Source organism: Panthera uncia, chromosome E1 (genome assembly GCF_023721935.1).
Source record: "Panthera uncia isolate 11264 chromosome E1, Puncia_PCG_1.0, whole genome shotgun sequence".
In the NCBI taxonomy this organism is placed as follows: Eukaryota; Metazoa; Chordata; class Mammalia; order Carnivora; family Felidae; genus Panthera; species Panthera uncia.
In genome coordinates, this window is record NC_064814.1 from 7,361,284 (window position 1) to 7,379,416 (window position 18,133).

An 18,133-nucleotide genomic window follows, 5' to 3' on the forward strand; every position below is an offset into this window, starting at 1 on the left:
TGCTTGTCCCCACACATTCCTGATTCCCAGACAAGGAGGCCACCGAACAGAGAACCTGTAAGGAGCAAATCTACAAAGCCCATCCCCACACCCTGATCTTGGCCATGTGTCGACCTCAGTTTTGACTCAGAAAAAAAAAAAAAAAAAAAAACTACTGCCCTCCCACATGACAGGAAGAGGGGGGAAGATCAAGTACACTTGGGAAGAGAGTATCTCAGCAGTTGGTAGGTGACTCCCTAGATCAGCTGAAGCTAATTTCTTCATTGGGGGGCTGAGGGGGGGGGGCATCTGCCCTGGGACATCTTTCCCGTGTATCCAACAAAGTCCAGGGGACAGCCTCAGAAAGAACAGGTGGGCATCCCTGGGTCCTTGAGCACGAGTGTGATAAGCCACCACCTCCATGGCTGGGCAGGAGAGGGCAGGCAGTTAGCCCATCTCCAGAGATCCCTGAGGAATCCCTCCTCCCCAACAGGGACCACCTCCAAACTGTCTCCTCCTCTGGCAGCTTTTCACAGCCCTGCCTCTCCTTTCCGAGTTCATGGAAGGCAGGAAGGGGCCTCGATGCAGGAAGGGGCATCTGAGCTGCTTACTACCAAGGGTATCGACAATGTGGCATTAATTTAAATACTCCTGTTATTAATTTATGATCCCGGTTACTATTATTGCTAAGGTTATCCGTCTCAACACGATTTAATATGACCCACACTACCATGGCTGGGCCCTGGCTTATTAATAATTTCCATGGTCTTGATCATTTAAGCCTTACTTCGACAATTACACACAGCAATTGTTACTATTATTAGCGGCATTTCTATGATTAAGCCTGAGCGCAAGACCACAATGTAGTGCTGAGAACCCGCGGGGGGAGGGGCCGCAAAGTATGTAGATGGAAGACCACTGAACTGAGAGTCAGGTAGGCCTGGCTGTACGCGTCTACGCACCCCATCCCCACCACGCGCTCCCGGTTGTCTTAGGTGGGTTATGTCATCTCTCTCGGCCTCAGTTTCCTCACCTATCAAGTGGGATTTTTTTTTTCTTTTTTTTTTTTTGTAAGTAGGCTTCATGCCCAGTGCGGAACCCAATGCGGGGCTTGAACTCATGACCCTGAGATCAAGAACTGAGCTGAGCTCAAGAGTGGGATGCTTAACCGACTGAGCCACCCAGGCACCCCTCAAGTGGGAATTTTTTTAAAAGCTCCGTGGGGGGCGCCTGGGTGGTTCAGTCTGTTGAGCGTGGGACTTCGGCTCAGGTCATGATCTCGAGGTAGGTGAGTTCGAGCCCCGCCTTGGGCTCTGTGTTGACAGCTCAGAGCCTGGAGCCCGCTTCGGATTCTGTGTCTCCCTCTCTCTCTGCCCCTTCCCCACTCGCTCTCTCTCTCTCTCAAAAATAAATAAACATTAAAAAAAATTTTTTTTTAGTAAAAATAAAAAAATAAAAAGCTCCGTGGGTGAGGGGGCTGGGGTGGCTCAGTCAGTTAAGCATCTGACTCTTGATTTCGCCTCAGGTCATGATCTTGTGTGTGGCTCATGAGATCGAGCCCTGCATGGGGCTCTGAGCTGAAGGCACAGAGCCTGCTTGGGATGCTCTCTCTCCATCTCTCTCTGCTCCTGCTCTGCTCAGGTTCTCTCTCTCTCTCTCTCTCTCTCTCTCTCTCTCTCTCTCAAAATGAATAAACACTTAAAAAAGTCTGAAATGGGCTTGGTGAAGAATAAATGAGGTAATACAGTGTCCACCACAAGGAAAGACTTGATCTCATTTTACTCACTCAGCACATATTTATTGAGCACCTACTACGTGCCACACGCTTGTTGGAGGCCCTGGGGACACAGCGGTGAATAGCAGCTGCCCTCGTGGAGGCTTCCAGGTTCTAGGTATTTGATGTGAAGTACTATTCTATGAGGTGGCACCTTGACTCGACCATCCTGTAGATAGCGTGGCTGTGATCGGGACGTTCCTTCGCTGGGACCATTACTGTCACCGCGACTGTCACCATCACGGCCTCCTGTGCCAAAACCATCCCCGTACTATGACCACCATCCCCGTGACACCAGCACCACTACCAGAACCAGCACGGCCATCGCGGCCACACCCACAATCACCCCCATCACTACCATGACAGTGGGACAATCGCCACCACCGTCACCATCATCGCCATGACTGCTGGGCCAACCGCCTTCCTGCTTCTGCGCCCCCACCCCCACCACACACTCTCCAAGGCTTCCCGGACCTGATAGTGACCCTGAGGTGAGAAGGTGAGGATGTCAATGGGAGTAGCATCGGGGGTCAAGCGACATCTTCAGAAGTCAACATGTGTGGCCCCCCCCCCCCCGCATGCACCTGGCCACCCCTCCATCACCCGCCCTCCCCCACCGGGAGGCAAGCTCCTAATACACACCCCCTGTCCTCCCGTCCCGCGGGGACCCCTCACCTCAGGCCTCCTGAAAGACACCACTCACAGCTCCCTGTGCCCGTCCCCTGCAGTCCCTGGGGAACCAGCCTGAAGCCCCAGCCAGACCATGAGAACTCGCATCTGTGGAGACGTCCTATGGGCAGGGAGATCCACACATTACCTCCTCGAATCCTCACTGGGTCCCCCTGAAGGAGGTGCTGGGATTGACATTCTACAGATAAGAGATTGAGGCTCGAAGAGGGTAAGCCACTGGCCCAAGGAACCACCCCTGCCCCCACCCCAGGCAGGAAGCAGTGGGTAAGTGGCCAGTGTAATACACAAGGCCCCCACAGCCACACTTCTCCCTGTCACTCTTTCCCTCCATCCCTGCCCCTCCAGCCCTCACCCTGAGTTGGGGGGATAGAACCTGCCATGTCAGAGAGACTGTACTCTGTCCTTCCATGCTACCACTCAGGGGCCCCCTCCTGACACCCGTTCATGGAATCTGGGCTTGGGGGCCCAGGTGGGAGGAATGGAGGTAACCCCGGGGACGATCTTTGTCTTTTGCTCCAAGGCATGATGTTCAAGCTCTCTCAGTGAGCGCTCACTTTTCCTGCTTTGGGGGAATCGCCTCCCCTACCCGCACCCCCACCACCACCGCCCCCGGTTCCAAAATCCAGCCAGAGAAGGGGTGAAGGGAGATGGGCAAGAAGACAACAATTTCTGCGGGGGAGGGGAGGGGAGAGGAGGTGCGGGGCCTCCCCCCCCCCTCCCCCAGCTGCAGCCCATCTGCCCTGGGCAGGCGGCCAGGCAAGGTAAGTGAAACCCGCTGCCCCCCATTAGGAGCTGGCTCAGTGGTGGCTTTGAAGCATGATGCAGTGATTACCTCTGAGCTGACTCCTTCTGGGCTGCAAGGGGGACCCTGACCCACAAAGGGGGAGGGTGGGCGCCCTGGGACTGGTTTGGGTCAGTGCAGTTTGATTCTGGAGCAGTGTCAGTAAATGTGAGGGGGTGGGAGAAATTAGCCAGTTTCCGAGTCCAGTTGGGTTAACTGGAGTGTCAAAGCGGGCCAGTTCACAGCGCCCTCCCTCACCTCCTGCCCCAGCCTCAGAGGCCTCCACTCGCCCCCCGCAAGGGCCCCGCCTGACCCACATTCATCAGCCGCCCCCCCACCCCCCACCGCAAGCCCTTGCCTGGGTTCCGCTTCCTTCAGAATGGTCTTCTCTCTTCCTTTGACATAACAGTGAAATTGGTCAAGGTTTCTACCTTCCCATCTGTAGTCTTTTCCTTCAGAAACCACCCTCTCTCCTGTGCCCTGTTTCGCATCCATATCTCTCATCAAGGAATCACAGATCCGATCCATTCATCAGACATCATCCGCAGTAGGGACTTAATTCCCCCAGACTTTGGGACTGGGAGAAGGGGTGCCCCGAGAGGGCAATGCTCTACCTGAGGGCTTGGTGGAGTGTTCCAGGCCTTGTGGTAAGGGTGTGGGGGAGAGATTCAGGTACCCCAAGCCCCAGGGAGGCGGTCTTTTTTGCTAACTCCAGGGCCCAACCCTCCCTGGCCTTTTGTTCGAGCCTCTGCCCTCGTCTCTGTGGGTGGCTATCCTCCAGAAAGTTCCTCCTTGCCAGCCCTCAAGGATCGCAGCGCTGTCCCGCAGTTCTGAAGGACTCAGTCGTCCGTCTCACTTTTTATTCTGCATCCAAAGACAGTCAAGACATTTTAAAGAAAAACTAAGCAGGCTTACACCATGGCTGGAGCCGGGCAAAGCCAGCAGGTGGGAAGGTAAGAGGATGGGGCATCAGAAGACCCAGGTACCAGTCTACCATTATTTGCCAGTGCCCTGGGCCCAGTCCCCTCCCACACCCCCTCCCCTCAACCTCAGTTTCCTCATCTGTAAAAATGGGTGTGAGATCCCAGTCTCCCAGAGCTGCTGCAAGGAGTCAAAGCAGTATTGAGTGAGGGTGCCCCGAAAGTCAAGGGGGCTTGTGAGACGTCAATTACTCTCGTTCTATTTGCTGCTGCTGCTGCTGCTGCTGCTGCTGATGGCTTCTGGCCTGCAGGCTGGGGACCGGATGAGGGGTGAGATGACATGTCAGCACTGGAGACCCAGGCTCCGGGGCCTTCCTGCTGCAGATAAGAGCCAGACCTGTGACAGGGCCTTGGGCTCCGCACAATTCCCACGGGAATCACTGCGGGGAGGAGCTATCCCAGGCTCGAGCTTATCTTCTCCCTGGCGCGTCTGGGAAGTAGGGTCAAGTGCAATTGTCTGGGTTGGTTCCTAGCAGGGGAGGGTAAAGGGGAGGAATGCACAGTCTGGCAAGTCTCTCAGTCAAGGGAAGACCCCCAAGAGGGCCCAGGAAGGGGAAGGAGCTGAAGCAGGAGTATCCCTTCTCTGTCCCACCCTTCCAAGGCTGGGGGGGGGGCCCTGAGACGAGGCTGAACGTGTAAGAACAGAGGGCCCCAGGCAGCCAGCTCTCCCTACACCCGCCTGCTCTCTCGGTCCTATCATATCCACTGGCCATGAGCGCCCCCTCCCTCGGAGGAAAGAGAAGAGACCACCCTGCCCTGGGGACAGCTCCTGCTGAGGCAGGAGACCAAGCCCTCGAGCCCTCGCCCTGGAAGTCCCCCTGCTCTAAAGAGAGAGAGAGAGAGACGTGGTCTCTAGGCTGCAATCTGCTGGCCCAAGGGAGCGGAGAGGCGGGTCCGGAACATGGAGAGGAACTTCAACGCCACTTTCCACTCCTATGCTGGGCTTGGACAGGGGTGCGGCGGGCAGGGGCAACTCATGGCCTTAGGGATCTCCCAGTCTAAGGGGCTCCCAGTCAAACAGTGATTCACACCTGGGGCAGGAGCACAAGAGCGCTCCTAGTTACACACTCTAGGCCAGGACTCGGATCTCAGGAGTGGAAGCCACCACCGCCCCCACCCCCCGGCCGTCTACAATTGGGGAAACTGAGGCCCCGAGAAGCGCACGATGTATTCCAAGTCGCTCAGTGGGTCCATTGCAAAGAAGGGGATTACGAACCCGTTTTGGCAGTTTCAGCTGAAGGAGGCAGGAGGTGAGGGTTGTCCCCTCAGCTTGCCCCTACTTCCGTGACCTGAGACCACTCCCAGGGCCTCTCCTGTTCCCCACCTGCCATGAGAGGAAAGTGGTCCTTCCCAGACCACCCCTGCTCCCCCTCTCTAGGGAGTCTGAAGCCAGGTTCCTGTCCAGCCCCAGCCTTGTCCAGCCCACGGTGCCCGGAGGAGGGGAGGCAGGTGCGGGAGGTGCAGGGGGGACGAGGAGGGGGGATCTCCTGGAGGAGCCAGCGGGCGGAGGAAAGTGCTGAGTCGGCACTCAGAGCCTCAGCCACCTCCGCTCCTGTTCCATTATTCATCCGTGTAAGAGGCTCTCCCGCCTCCTTTCTGACCCAGGCCCAGTCTCCAGGAAAGCCTTTGCCCACCCCCCAACGTCCCCCCTCAGCTGGAAACTCTTAAGCAAAAAGGTCGTCAAGATGATTAAATGCGAACAGATTTTCAGCTCTTTTTCCACTTTAATTAAAAATGGGCTCTCTGTTCAGAGGAAGCTGGAGACAGAACAGCAGCTCCCCGAAGGCCCCTGGGCTGAAAAACTGAGGGAAAAACACTCAAGAGATGTCTGAAGGTTGGCCTGCGGTGGCCTGGGGTCAGGGGCCTGGCCTGCACAGCCACCACCCGCCCATAGGCCCTGCCCGCAGAGGACAGAGGGGGCCTGGAGTCCCCTAGGCCCAGGAACAGAGCAGGGACACAGGCAGGTGGGTGAACAAGCAGGGGAGCTGAGCTCCCCATATCTAGGGTGGGGATGGGCTGGGAAGCAGAAGGGACTCCATTCCCACAAACCCTCACGATTGCCCCCCCCACCCCCCGCCGTCCTGGTCTGGGGTGGGAACATGCCTTCAAGAAGGGGTAGAGCCTGACCCAGAGAACACAGGATAGAAAATAAGAAATGGGTTAGGGGCACCTGGGTGGCTCAGTCGGTTGAGCGTCCGACTTCAGCTCAGGTCATGATCTCACAGCTTGTCAGTTCGAGCCTCCCGTCGGGCTCTGTGCCGACAGCTCAGAGCCTGGAGCCTGCGGCTGCTTCTGTGTCTCCCTCTCTCTCTGCCTCTACCCCACTCTCATTCTGTCTCTCTCGAAAATAAACATTAAAAAAATTTTTTTAATAAAAAAAAGAAAAGAGAGAGAGAGACGGGTTAGTAGCTTCCAAACAACCCAGAGGCAAACGCAGCAGGGGCCCAGCATAGGGAAAAGAAAAACGGGGTGCTCGCGTGGGAGGGGAGCCTACAGTGGTGGGAAGGCTGGGAAGGCTTCAGGAAGGGGAGCCAGACCAGGACACGGTGCATTTTGTTAAGAAGATGGGGAGATAGAGAGCAGGGAGAAGCCAGCAGAAGAACTCAACCCTTCTCTCTCTCTCTCTCTCTCTCCCTCCTATCAGGGATCAGGAGCTGGAGAGAAGGGAAGGAGTGGCAGAGGAAGGGATTTGGTAGAGACACCTGAGAACATCCGCAGGGGAGGAGGAAGGCGGGTGGGGGCGGGGGGAGCTGGCACAGGCTTCGGGAACAACAGGAGCCCACAGCCCTCGGTCACCGATCCCATTTCCGGTCTGGCCCCAGCCCCTGGCAAGCCCTGGAGCAGAGCTCCCCTCTGAGAGGACGGTTGCCTTGAAGTTCCTCTTGTGTTCCAGACCGCCTCTGCGCTAAAGAGGCCAGGCTGCCGAAGTAGCCGCCAGGCCCGGGGAGGAAGGCCTCCCACCGCTTCCGGTACCTGTGCTGGGTGGTCCCACCTGCCCTCCACTCAGGGGACAGCCCTTGGTCCTCATCCCGGGGAAGAAAAGCGCTCTCTTCCTGGTGAACCCCCTGGGTGTCTGGGGGCAGCCCAGAACCCTCAACCCGCTGCTCAGCTCTGGTGAGAGGGTCCCAGCTGGGCGCTTCAGAGTCGCCCCCCCCCCCCCCGTCTTTTGGCCCCAGCCCCCTGCCACCACTGAGGATGCACCTGACGAAGTCAGGGGAGCAGGCGCAGCGAGAACCACCAACTCGGCGAAGGTGCCCCGCCCGGGGAGGTCCCGTGCACCATGAACCATGCCCAAGGAAAGGACCTTCCCAGGGCAGGGAGGGGAGGACATTCTGAACAGGGGGTATAGGGGGGTGACAGGGAGCGATCAGTGTGGGGGTTGTGCGAGGGATGGGGGAGCAAATGGGCCCGGATGGAGCTGGCCACACCGGTTGGGGGCACTCAGAAGTCCCATTTCCGTTGTTAGTGATAGATCACCCTTCCTTGTTGAAATGCCCGTCCTGCTCCTGGCGGGGGGCGGGGGGGGGTGGCAGTTGGCAGGATCATAGTCCAAACCTCCTGCTTCTCCAAAAATCTTCCTAATCCACCCTTTCTCTCCTTCCAAACCAGGCGGCTGGGGAATGGCTGTCTCTGTTTCGCCCTTGTCCCCCCGGCTTCTCCCTCCCTGCCTGCTTTGGTAGAATGGGCGTCTTTGCCCAGCTCCTGGGCACAGCCCTCCCCGCTCAGTTCCACGGGCTACCCTGCCGAATGCCACCCAGACCCTCAGCCTGGCACCTGCTCCTCCAGGAAGGACACGTGGTCGGGAGAGGATGGGGGGGGGGCGGTGCTGGCCCGCTGCCAGGTGGACGGGACGCCTGGATCCCCAACAGCCTGAGTCCCCCACTTCTCAGAGAGAGCTATTCACCCAAGCAGCCCCCCAGCTTTGGGCTTTGTCTCCTTCCTTCTACTTTTAGAAAACCCAGGGACTCCACGGCAGGGAGTAGCCTATTTAGACAGAGCCCAAATGGAGCAGTGTGGGGAGGGGAGCAGACGGGGCGGGAAGCGTGTCTCTGTTGGCGGCCCCCGCTTTGCCCGGAACTCGCTTTTCCTCCCCGGTGTTAATTATCAAAATTAACCGAACACTATAAATAACCCAACTCAGAGACTTGAAGAGCCTCGCTTCTAATTAATTCATTTCCAATCAAGACACTTCTAGGCCCCCCTACCCTAGAATCCGAGGCATGGGAATCTCATTGTGCAGCTTTTCAAATAACGAACCCAACCGTCCCCTCGCTCCTGAGCCGTGAAAGCTCAAAGAGAAAAGAGAGGAGGAAAAACACTCTGCTTTCTTGGAAGGGGGTAGCCTATAAATAACCCCATATTGGTGCATTTGATGGACGACGTTCGCGTCTCGATTGGCTTTTGTTGGGATGAGGAGACGCAGAGGGTGGGGGCCGGGTGATGGAGGCTTCCAACCTGCTGCCTCCTTTACCGGGCAATAAATTTAAAGCAAGACCGTGAGCACCATCCAAGGCCTCCGTGTTGGCTAGGGCCGGGGAGACTGATCGATAGAGGAGGAGGGGTGGGGAAGGGGGGAGAGAGAGAGAGAAAGAGAGAAAATGCAAGTCTAGGGGAAGTGTCAGGGAGGAGAAGGTGGGGGCGGGGCGGGGTGGGGGGAGAGGCATTTTCATCGCCACCTTGCAAGAGACCCTCGCCGCCGGAGACCCACCGACCTGCTCCAGCCTTGTGTCCAGCTGCCTCCTGTCAAGATCCTCTGCGCCTCTTCTCCCTGGGTGTCGGTGACCTTTGTGGTCTGTGTGCCCCACCCAGGTCCCCCCCAGCAGCCCCCCAGCAGCCTGGCTCCCTGCTGTAGGGGAAGGGGCAGGCTGCGCATGACCTTCCAGGACCAAATGCCCCGCTGGACAGGGCGGGGGGCGGGGGCGGGGGGGGGCAGGGGACAGAACTGAGTCAGAGGAGGAGGGACTCAGAGAGGGAAGGGGAAAGAGGCGCTACGTCAGTGAAGAGACAAGAGGAAGGAGTAAAAAGCAGGACTGAGAGACAGACAGAGAGAGGGACAGAGGTGGAAGGAGAGGGGGTGCTGAGGCCTGGGAGGCCAGGGCTGGGAGCACTGGATTTCGCTCCGCTTGAGCTCCGGCTTCCCTCCCCGCAAAATGGCCTTAAGGTCAGCCCTTTCCTCCCCGCAAGGTGGTTGTGAAGATTGAACGAGAGTAAATATGCATGAAACTCAGGGCACCTGGGTGGCTCTGTCGGTTGGGCGCCGGACTTCGGCTCAGGTCATGATCTCGTGGTTCATGAGTTCGAGTCCCGCATCGGGCTCTGTGCTGACAGCTCAGAGCCTGGAGCCTGCTTCGGATTCTGTGTCTCCCCCTCTCTCTCTCTGCCCCTCCCCCCCCCCGCCTCTCCCCTGCTCGTGCTCTGTCCCTCTCTCTCTCAAAAATAAATAAACGTTAAAAAAATTTTAATATGCACGAAACTCTCACCCAGGGGCCTGGCGGGAAAGGAGTGCTCACCTCAAGATGGCTGCTGTTACTACCCTCATTAGGCTATGTCATTACTCCTAGTGGTACGAGGAGAGAGGGGTCCTGCAGTAGGGCTGATGTCCCCTTCCTTGTCTCGCCCCTGGTTGTGAGCGCCGCCCCCCCCCCCCTGGGCCCAAAGCCTTCCCCCCCCCCCCCCCCCCCCCGCAGTGGAGCTTTGGCCCAGCCACCAGACTGGGGTCCAGAGAGCAGGGCTGTGGCCCGCCCCCCAGGCCAGGGGCTTTGCTGGACTGTGTCTCTTCCCTCAGACTGGGAATGCCTCCGGGGGTGGGGGGGGGGCAGCCCGGGCTTTCTTCTCTCTCTGAGTGCCCTGCCCTGGTCCTTCCCAGCCAGAGGGCTCCACGTGTGGGGCAGGTGGTTGACCGAGTGGCCTGGGGAAACCACGGAACCCCAGGCCCTAGGGGGGTTGCCTTTGGCCGGCCTCTTTCCCCACCGCCGTGGCCTCCCCCGTCGGATGCAGCCGCTCTCCCCACCTGGTCCTACTCCTCCAGCTTCGACCCCCTCCACTCCAGCTGAGATTAAGGGAGGGAGATTAAGGGAGGGACCAGGTGGGGAGAGTGGCCCCTTTCCCACCTACATCCTGTCCCCGGGCCTCTCCTTTCCGCAGGCTGGGGAGGGAGCTGCTGGGAGCCAGCCCCCGGGCAATCTGATCTCCATTAGACCCTTCTCTGGTTCTCATTAGTGCAGCCCCGGAGGCTTCGGAAACGTGTAATTTCCCGGTGGCTTTTCTCTCCTGCCTCTGCCTTTTGAGGTCCCTCTACCACCCCAGTCTTCTTTTTTTTTTTTTTAATTTTTTTTAATGTTTATTTATGACAGAGAGAGAGAGAGAGAGAGAGAGCGCATGAGGTGGGGAGGGGCAGAGAGAGAGACACACACACAGAATCCGAAGCAGGCTCCTGGCTCTGAGCGATCGGCACAGAGCCCGACGCAGGGCTCGAACTCACAGACGGCGAGATCATGACCTGAGCCGAAGTCGGACGCTCAACCGACTGAGCCACCCAGGTGCCCTCGCCACCCCAGTCTTCTCTGGAGACCTCTCCTCTAGTGGACAGGCATTGGGAACACAGAGTCACCAAAGCACTATGAGGAGGGGATTACGATGTGACCTTCAATCTCAGCCCAGCTCCGGACCCTCAAGGAGCAGAATGCTGCCTTTCTTCCTAAATGAAAAATAACTCTGGAGGGGGGGGGGGGGTGCCTGGGTGGCTCGGTCTGTTAGGCGTCTCACTCTTGGTTTCGGCTCAGGTTACGTTCTTGCGTCGGTGGGTTCGAGCCCCACATGGGGCTCTGCGCTGACAGGGCAGGGCCCGCTTGCGCTCCCTCTCTGCCCCTCCCCTGCTCGCTCGCTCTCAAAGTAAATAAACAAACTTAAAAACATTTAAATAAAATAATAAGAAATCAATTTCAAAAATAACCCTGGGGGTGCCTGGATGGCTCAGTCGGTTGCGCGTCTGACTTTCGGTTTCAGCTCAGGCCATGATCTCACGGTGCGTGGGTTCGAGCCCCGGGGCCAGCTGCACACCTGCTCTCGCAGAGCCTGCTTGGGACTCTCCGTCTCCCTCTCTCTCTCTGCCCCTCCCCCACTCGTGTGCATTCTCTGTCTCTCTCAAAATAAATAAATAAACTTAAAAAAAAAAATAACTCCCTTCTCACCCCTTCCTTCTGCTTGGGCCCCCTGTCCTTCCCTCCCCCTCTTGCGGGATACACCCCAGAGTCCCGGCCAGGGTGAAGGGGTTGCTGCAGCCTAAGCCCTGTGCCTGGCACTGAGGGAGGCAGGCAGGAATACCTAAGCAGCACGAATGGTCCAGCTAACAAATGAACCGAGACGGGGCAGCGGGGGAGGGGAAAGAACTCAGCCAAAGAAAAAAACCTGCTGCCAATGACGTTCAGTTCATCACCCCTGGGTATTTCTCCAGCCTCATCACCCCACCACGTCCCCTTCCAGAACTATCTCCCTCTCTCCTACTCGCCAGCACAGGAAATCACCTCTTCTGGGAAGCCCTCCCTTTTATTCCAGTCTGAGTGAGCCCCGCGTGGACCCCAGGCACCCTGCTTCCCTCCCGGCCACCAGCACAATGTGCCGCGGAGGGGGGGTTGGGGATTGCCATGTCCCTCCATCTGGGCGCTGAGCCCCTTGGGGACGGCGGTGATTGTGTCTGTTATCCATCTGGTGTCCTCCTGGCCCGGGTAACAAGTATGCGATCACTGCCGATGAACGAATGCACACACAAAGGAATGAAGGAAGGAAGGAGCAGACGTACTGACAGCCTAAATGCCAGCTAGCAGTGGGCCGGGGAGGTCAAAGACACGCCCCTCTATGAACTTCAAGCGACTGTCAAACGCCGTGATTGGCAAGCAGGGGGCAGCCCAGGGAGAGGGGTAAGTGGGAAAAAGCAGAATTGCGACTCACGCGACCCAATATGCCACGCGCCCAAGGGCCAGAAGGGAGCAATTGTATTGTGTGTTTTTTCCTTTTTTTAAGAATCCTCCTTTCATGTCAGATTCTCGTGTTTACAATTCACAGATGGCTGTTTAAGGACTTTCCGATGCCGTCAGGGACAGGGAGAAACCCCCAGATGAACAGGAGAGATTGTGGGCAGGGGGTTCCCCATCATTCCCTGTCTTGTGTCTCTGGTTCCTCACTGTTCCCACCTGCTTGTCCAGGACTGGGTGGTGGCCTGGCCTAGCCCATATCTGCTGGAGGAGGAGGAGAGCAGGGGAGGGTGGCCACAGAGCCTAAACAGCCCTGACTGAGTGTCTCAACGGACAGGCCTGGGCAGTGCCCAGATGGAGTGTGGCAGACATCATGCCTGCCCTCTGGGGCTTCCAGAATGTTCCAAACACACAGATGGGAACAGACATGGATGGGCAGCCAGGAACAAAAATAAAAGAGAATGTTAAAGCAGGCTCTGTGCGTATACACACACATATAAGGTGACCCTCTCTCTTCTCACTGCTTGGTGAACTCCTATTCACCCTTCAAGGCCCAATTCATTTATCCAGTCATTCATGTATTCATTCGTCACGGACACCTGTTGCCTAGCACCACTTTGCTCTTTTTAGCTTATGGGAAACCTCCTCTCCCCAACTCTCTTGTAGGGAGAGGGTTACTTTCGTTCTGCTTTTACCCCCCTGGCCACTCTGGGAGGGGTCCTATGACCCGAACCTGGTAAATTAGTGTATACAATGCCCCTGTCATGCGATTGGCTCAAGGGTGAGCATATCACTGAATCCACCCAGTGACAGCCAGTCCTGGGCTTCCTCTGGGACTACAGGGAAAGAAGTGCTTTCTTTGTGCTGGGGATGTTGACCTAGACTATTATAAGCCTTCTTACCGTCCCTTGGGGAGACCCTGACTAAGAACGAAAGCCTGACTGAGATGGTCTGAGAGAAGCTCACGCAAGAAGAAGACAGAGGCAAGAGGTGCTCAGTGACAACAGGTAGCACCTGCGCCTGGCTTTGCCGGACTTTGCCTCCTCCAGGAAATTTCCATGATGTTGAACAATATTCTCTCTCCCCTTTTTTTTTTTCCCTTAAAAAGTTTGCAATGACTTTCTGTCACTTACAACCCAAGAGCTCCTGACTAACGCACCATTAATTTGTCACTGCGCTCCTGCTCTGTGCCAGGAGCTGGGTGGTGGAATCCAAGGGGCAGGGGGGGACTGAGGCACAGCCCCCTGCCTTCAAGGGGCTCAGAGTCACCTGAGATCTTCCAAATGCTGCCCCTCTGTGCTATGGCCAGCTTCCACAGACAGTGAGTCCCCTTCTCCCCTCTGCTCCTGGAGGTATGCTCATATTCCGTGGCCACCTATTACATACGGGGCTCTGTGGTTCTTCCTACTGTCCTAATGTCCTGGGCTATGTCTACAGCTGTCCCTACCTCTGCCTCTTAAACCGTGAGCTCTTTGACGATGGGCGCCATGCTGGTGAATCCCCAGTACCTTAGGGCAGCGCCCGACACCTGCTTCTTGCTTGCATTCGTTTTGAATGAATAAGCGAGTGCTTATCTCTCCGGTGTTTACCAGCGTTGAGGCAGCAGGCAGCCAAGGAAAGGTACAACAGTATGTAGAGCAGAGGGACCTGGGGAGTCCTAGATCCAGAAAAGCCAGCCCACTGCCCCACTCGGTCCCATGAGCCTTCCTGCAGAAGCATTCCACACAGTCGAACCACAGGCATCCCTGTCTGAAACTCTGCCCTGCCGCAAGCCCCGCCCATGGTGTCCCCACCCCCCCCCAAAGGCCACTACCTGGACCTGTGCGAGGTGTCACTGCAGCCTGTCCCTCTGAGGCTCATTGGCCCATCTTTCACACAGCTCTCTCTCACCAACATGGCCCCGGGGCCGCCCGGAGTGATGAGGACTGCCTCACTCTGCCTCCAGACACCGTCCCTCCTTCCTTCTCCTCCTTGCATCCCTCTCCTCTGTTCTTCTCTACCCCTTCCCTTCCCATCTCTCCATGGTCCGCCGTTCCTTTCCCTGCTCCTCATCTGTTTCTCCAGCCCTCCTGCCTTCCCACTGGGCCAGTCTTCCCTGACCATGACTGCAGCTGGGTAAATTTCTGTAAACAATTCAGTTTGTAATAGATTCAATTGTATTACATCCTTATTAGAAGCTTATAGCATTTGGGAAGAGGGACTCGGGCGGCTAAGAGGCTGATATCCTCCCTGACTGCTTGAGTGCCTGGGAGTGTAGTGCTCCCATTTTCAAATTAACTTGGGCTTCACATATTTCATTATCTCCCCACATTTCCCCCTGTCGAATCATCCGGAGCATCTCTCTTTCCTTCCTCTCTGCTTGAGAGAGTTCCCCCCCCCCCCCGCAACCTTTGTCCAGTCCCAGAAGATAGTCCCTGAGAGCAGGAAAGATGGGGGCTATACAGCAAGAAGGACTTCCGGGTGGGTAGGGCATGAAAAGACTCCTTAGAAAGAAGGAGAGGAGCGGAGGAAGGTGAGAGAGACTCCGTCAGTGGAAAACTGTGGTCATGGGTGGGAGAGGAGGAGGCCAGCCCCCTCAGCCCCAAACCCGGGGCCCCGGGACCCACGGAGCAGCTGACACGGGTCTCCAATCCAAGACCCGGACGGGGAGTGGGAGAAAACAGCTGCACACATCTGGAAGATGCTTGCCCAGCTCCCTCCATTAGGCCAGGCACCAGCCGGCTGCGTTTGATGTTTGATCTTGCCTTCAGTGCAGGGAAGAAGCCAATGAGAAGGCAGAGACCGCTCATGCAGCCACCCCCTGCCACCAGCCTGGCTCCCCTCCCCAGATCCCCTGACAGCCCAAACCAACTTCCAAGGCATAAATGAAATGCCAGAAAACCAAACCCTGACCCCACCCCCACCCCCCTCCCCACAGCAGTGGAGCCAAAGCCAATTCCCCATGAGTGGGGGGTGGGGTGCTGGAGCTTCCTACCCACCCGCACCCCTCCCCATGCCTTTCTTGTCTGTCCCAGGCCCTAGGAGAGAGGCTCAGCGCCAGACCACAGTCATGCCTCATTTTGGTTCTTTTCGCCGAGGGCAGGTAATTGATCAAGATTTTGGAGGGCGGGGGAGGCAGGGAGTGAATGGTAAAGACTCATCTGGAAGAGGAAGTGTCTGTGGAGAGCTAGGAAGGGCAGCAAACTGCTCTTAAGTAGGACTGGAACAGAGAGCAGGGAATGCAAAGCTAACGTGCACTTATTGAGCGCCTGCGGCATGCATATATACCAAGGTGAATGAGATGGTCCAGTGGGGGAGGCAGACATACAAGCAGACATAAGCATGGTGACAAGGACAGTAAAGGCACCCACGAATGCCGTGGATGGAAGGCGTTAATTCCACCAGGGAGAGAAGCAGAGGGCTTCATGGAGGCGGAAACACTTGAGCTGGGCTGCGAAGGGTGACTATGAGCAAGCCGGGCAGAGAGAAAGGGGGAAGAGCCTTCCAGAACCTTCCAGGCAACAAAGCAACACAAGCAGAGATTGGGGGGGGGGGGTGGGGGGGGGACCAATGTAACCCCTGGACTGTAGCAAAGGCTGTGATAACGTGTGCAGGGTGGGGTGGGCAGAGGAGGTGTTGGAAAAAGCTCATACTTACCAACCCTTCGCGTTTACACAGCACTTTATAATCTGCAGGGTGCTCTCCAAAGTCACAATCTCATCAAACCTTCACCCCAAGCGGGGGGGGGGGGCAGGGGGGCAAGATGTCCAGTATACGAACGGGGAACCGGAAGCTCGGAGAAGTCAAGCGATTGACCCCGAGTTCATCTGCTGCTAGGGGTCAGATTAGCCGACTACGTCTGAACTGAGTAAGCCCAGTGAGGAGTCCCTGGCCCCTGTGAAAGACAGGGGTGGGGTGGGGCATCCAGACTGAGGCACCAGGTGGGCGTGGCAGCAACAGAGAAGCAGTGGGCAAGAAGGCAGGGGCAGCCCAGGCAGACTTCCTGGCGGAGGGAGCCACGAGTTTGGTTGGGATGCAGAGGAGGGGTGGAGGCAGGGAGTACCGGTGGGAAATAGCGGGGGCAGTCGCTGGCCGACAGGCTGAGCTCACCCGGCACAGGGGCGGTGGCCGAGCTGCCTATTGGCTGGAACGGAGCCGGAGTGGGGTGAGCTGGTATGACAGCAAGGGAAGGGTCCGCCGGCACTCCTGAGGGACACCAGACACTTTGGGCTTCACCCGGGAGAGTGGTTAGGGTCGGCTTCAGAGAGGGAAGGAGCCGGGTTCCCAGTTCTCTGCCCCCCCCCCACCCCCACCTCAGAGGAGTGAGAAGTAAGCAGGTTAACACGTAGCGTGTCCCCCCCGGCACGTGTGTTCACGATGGAGAACATGCGAACAGTAGAAACAGAACTTTTGAGAAGATACTTATTGAACCACTGCTACGGGCTAGGAGCTGTATAAGAAGCTTCTACACAGCTTAGAGTTTTCCAGAGTTGCTGGGTCCTGAGGACTCTCTGGGGGTGACCCAGATCCGCTAGGGGGACAAAATGTTTTTAACAAGGGTCCCAGGGGCATGCCTGGGTGGCTCAGTCGATTAGGGTCCGACTTCGGCTCGGGTCACGATCTCGCAGTTCGCGCGTTCAAGCCCCGCGTCGGGCTCCGTGCTGATGGCTCGGAGCCTGGAGCCTGCTTCGGATTGTCTCCCTCTCTCTCTGCCCCTCCCCTGCTCACGCTCTGTCTCTCTCTGTCTCTCAAGAATAAATAAACGTTAAAAAAAATTAAAAAAAAAATAACAAGGGTCCCAGCTGATTAAGCTCACGCAAGTTCGGGAAACACTAACAGGGGACAAAAGCCAAAAGAAGGCCGGTTCTAACGCTGGGAGATCCACGCCTCCCAGTGGCAAGACTGGGAGAGGGGCACCCAAGGCTTACAGATGAGGAAGGCAGCTGCTGGGGCGGCCCAAACCAGAAGGAAAAGGGACTGTCAGGCTACGTTAGTTATCTGTTGCTGCGTCACAAAGTACCCCCCAACTTAGAGGCCTAAAACAAGTCCAGCCACGTATTATTTCGCATCGTTTCTGCGGGTCAGGAAGTTGGGAGACGTTTAGCTGGGTAGCTCTGGCTCAAGGTCTCTTGAAAGGTCCCAGTCAGATGTCCTCTGGTAGCGGCAGTCATCCCAAGGCGTGACTGGCGCTGAAGGACCCGCTTCCAAGATGGCGCACTCACCTGACGCCGGCTGTTGGCTGGAGGCCTCAGCCGCTCGACACCTGGGCCTCTCCTTTGGGCTGCTTGAGTGTTCTCCCAACATGGCAGCGAATGTCCCCCCCCCCCCCCGCCCCCAACTAAGTGATCTAGGAGAGAATAAGGAGAAAGTTACATGAAGTCACACTCTGCCATTTCTAGGATATTCCATTGGTTACACCCCTCGGCCCTATTCAATGTGGGAGGGGACTCCGAACACGAAAACCAGGAGGACAGGTTCATGGGGACCACACTGGAGGCTGGCTGCCACAGGAGAGCTGATCACCCCCATTTCACGGATGGAGAAACACGAGGCTCACCCAGAGCAGAAGCTTGACCCCTACACTTGATCTTAGCCAAAAAGCCGAGAAGCGAGGAAGCTTGACCCCTGATACCCTTCCCCCCCTCCCCCCCAGCAACTTTCTACCACCCTCAAGCTCCTGAAGAAGAAACCACGGACCGGGAAACCTAAATCTTCATGCCCCCAGCTGGGTGGAGGGGAGGGGTGACAGTCAGGCCTCCCAGGCCTGTGAAATAAATATTATCACATGTTTGCCTCAGCAGAAATAAAGCTTCCAGCCGGGTGGGGGAGGGAGAGGGCTCGCTTCATCTAAACATGCTTCTGCCCTGATGGGCTGTGTTTTCCATTTAAAACCACACTTAGGATGGCTGGGGAAAATACGCGTGATCCTGGTGCGTTTTTCGGAAATTCGACCTGTTGGGTTTCTTGCCCCTTTCCTGGT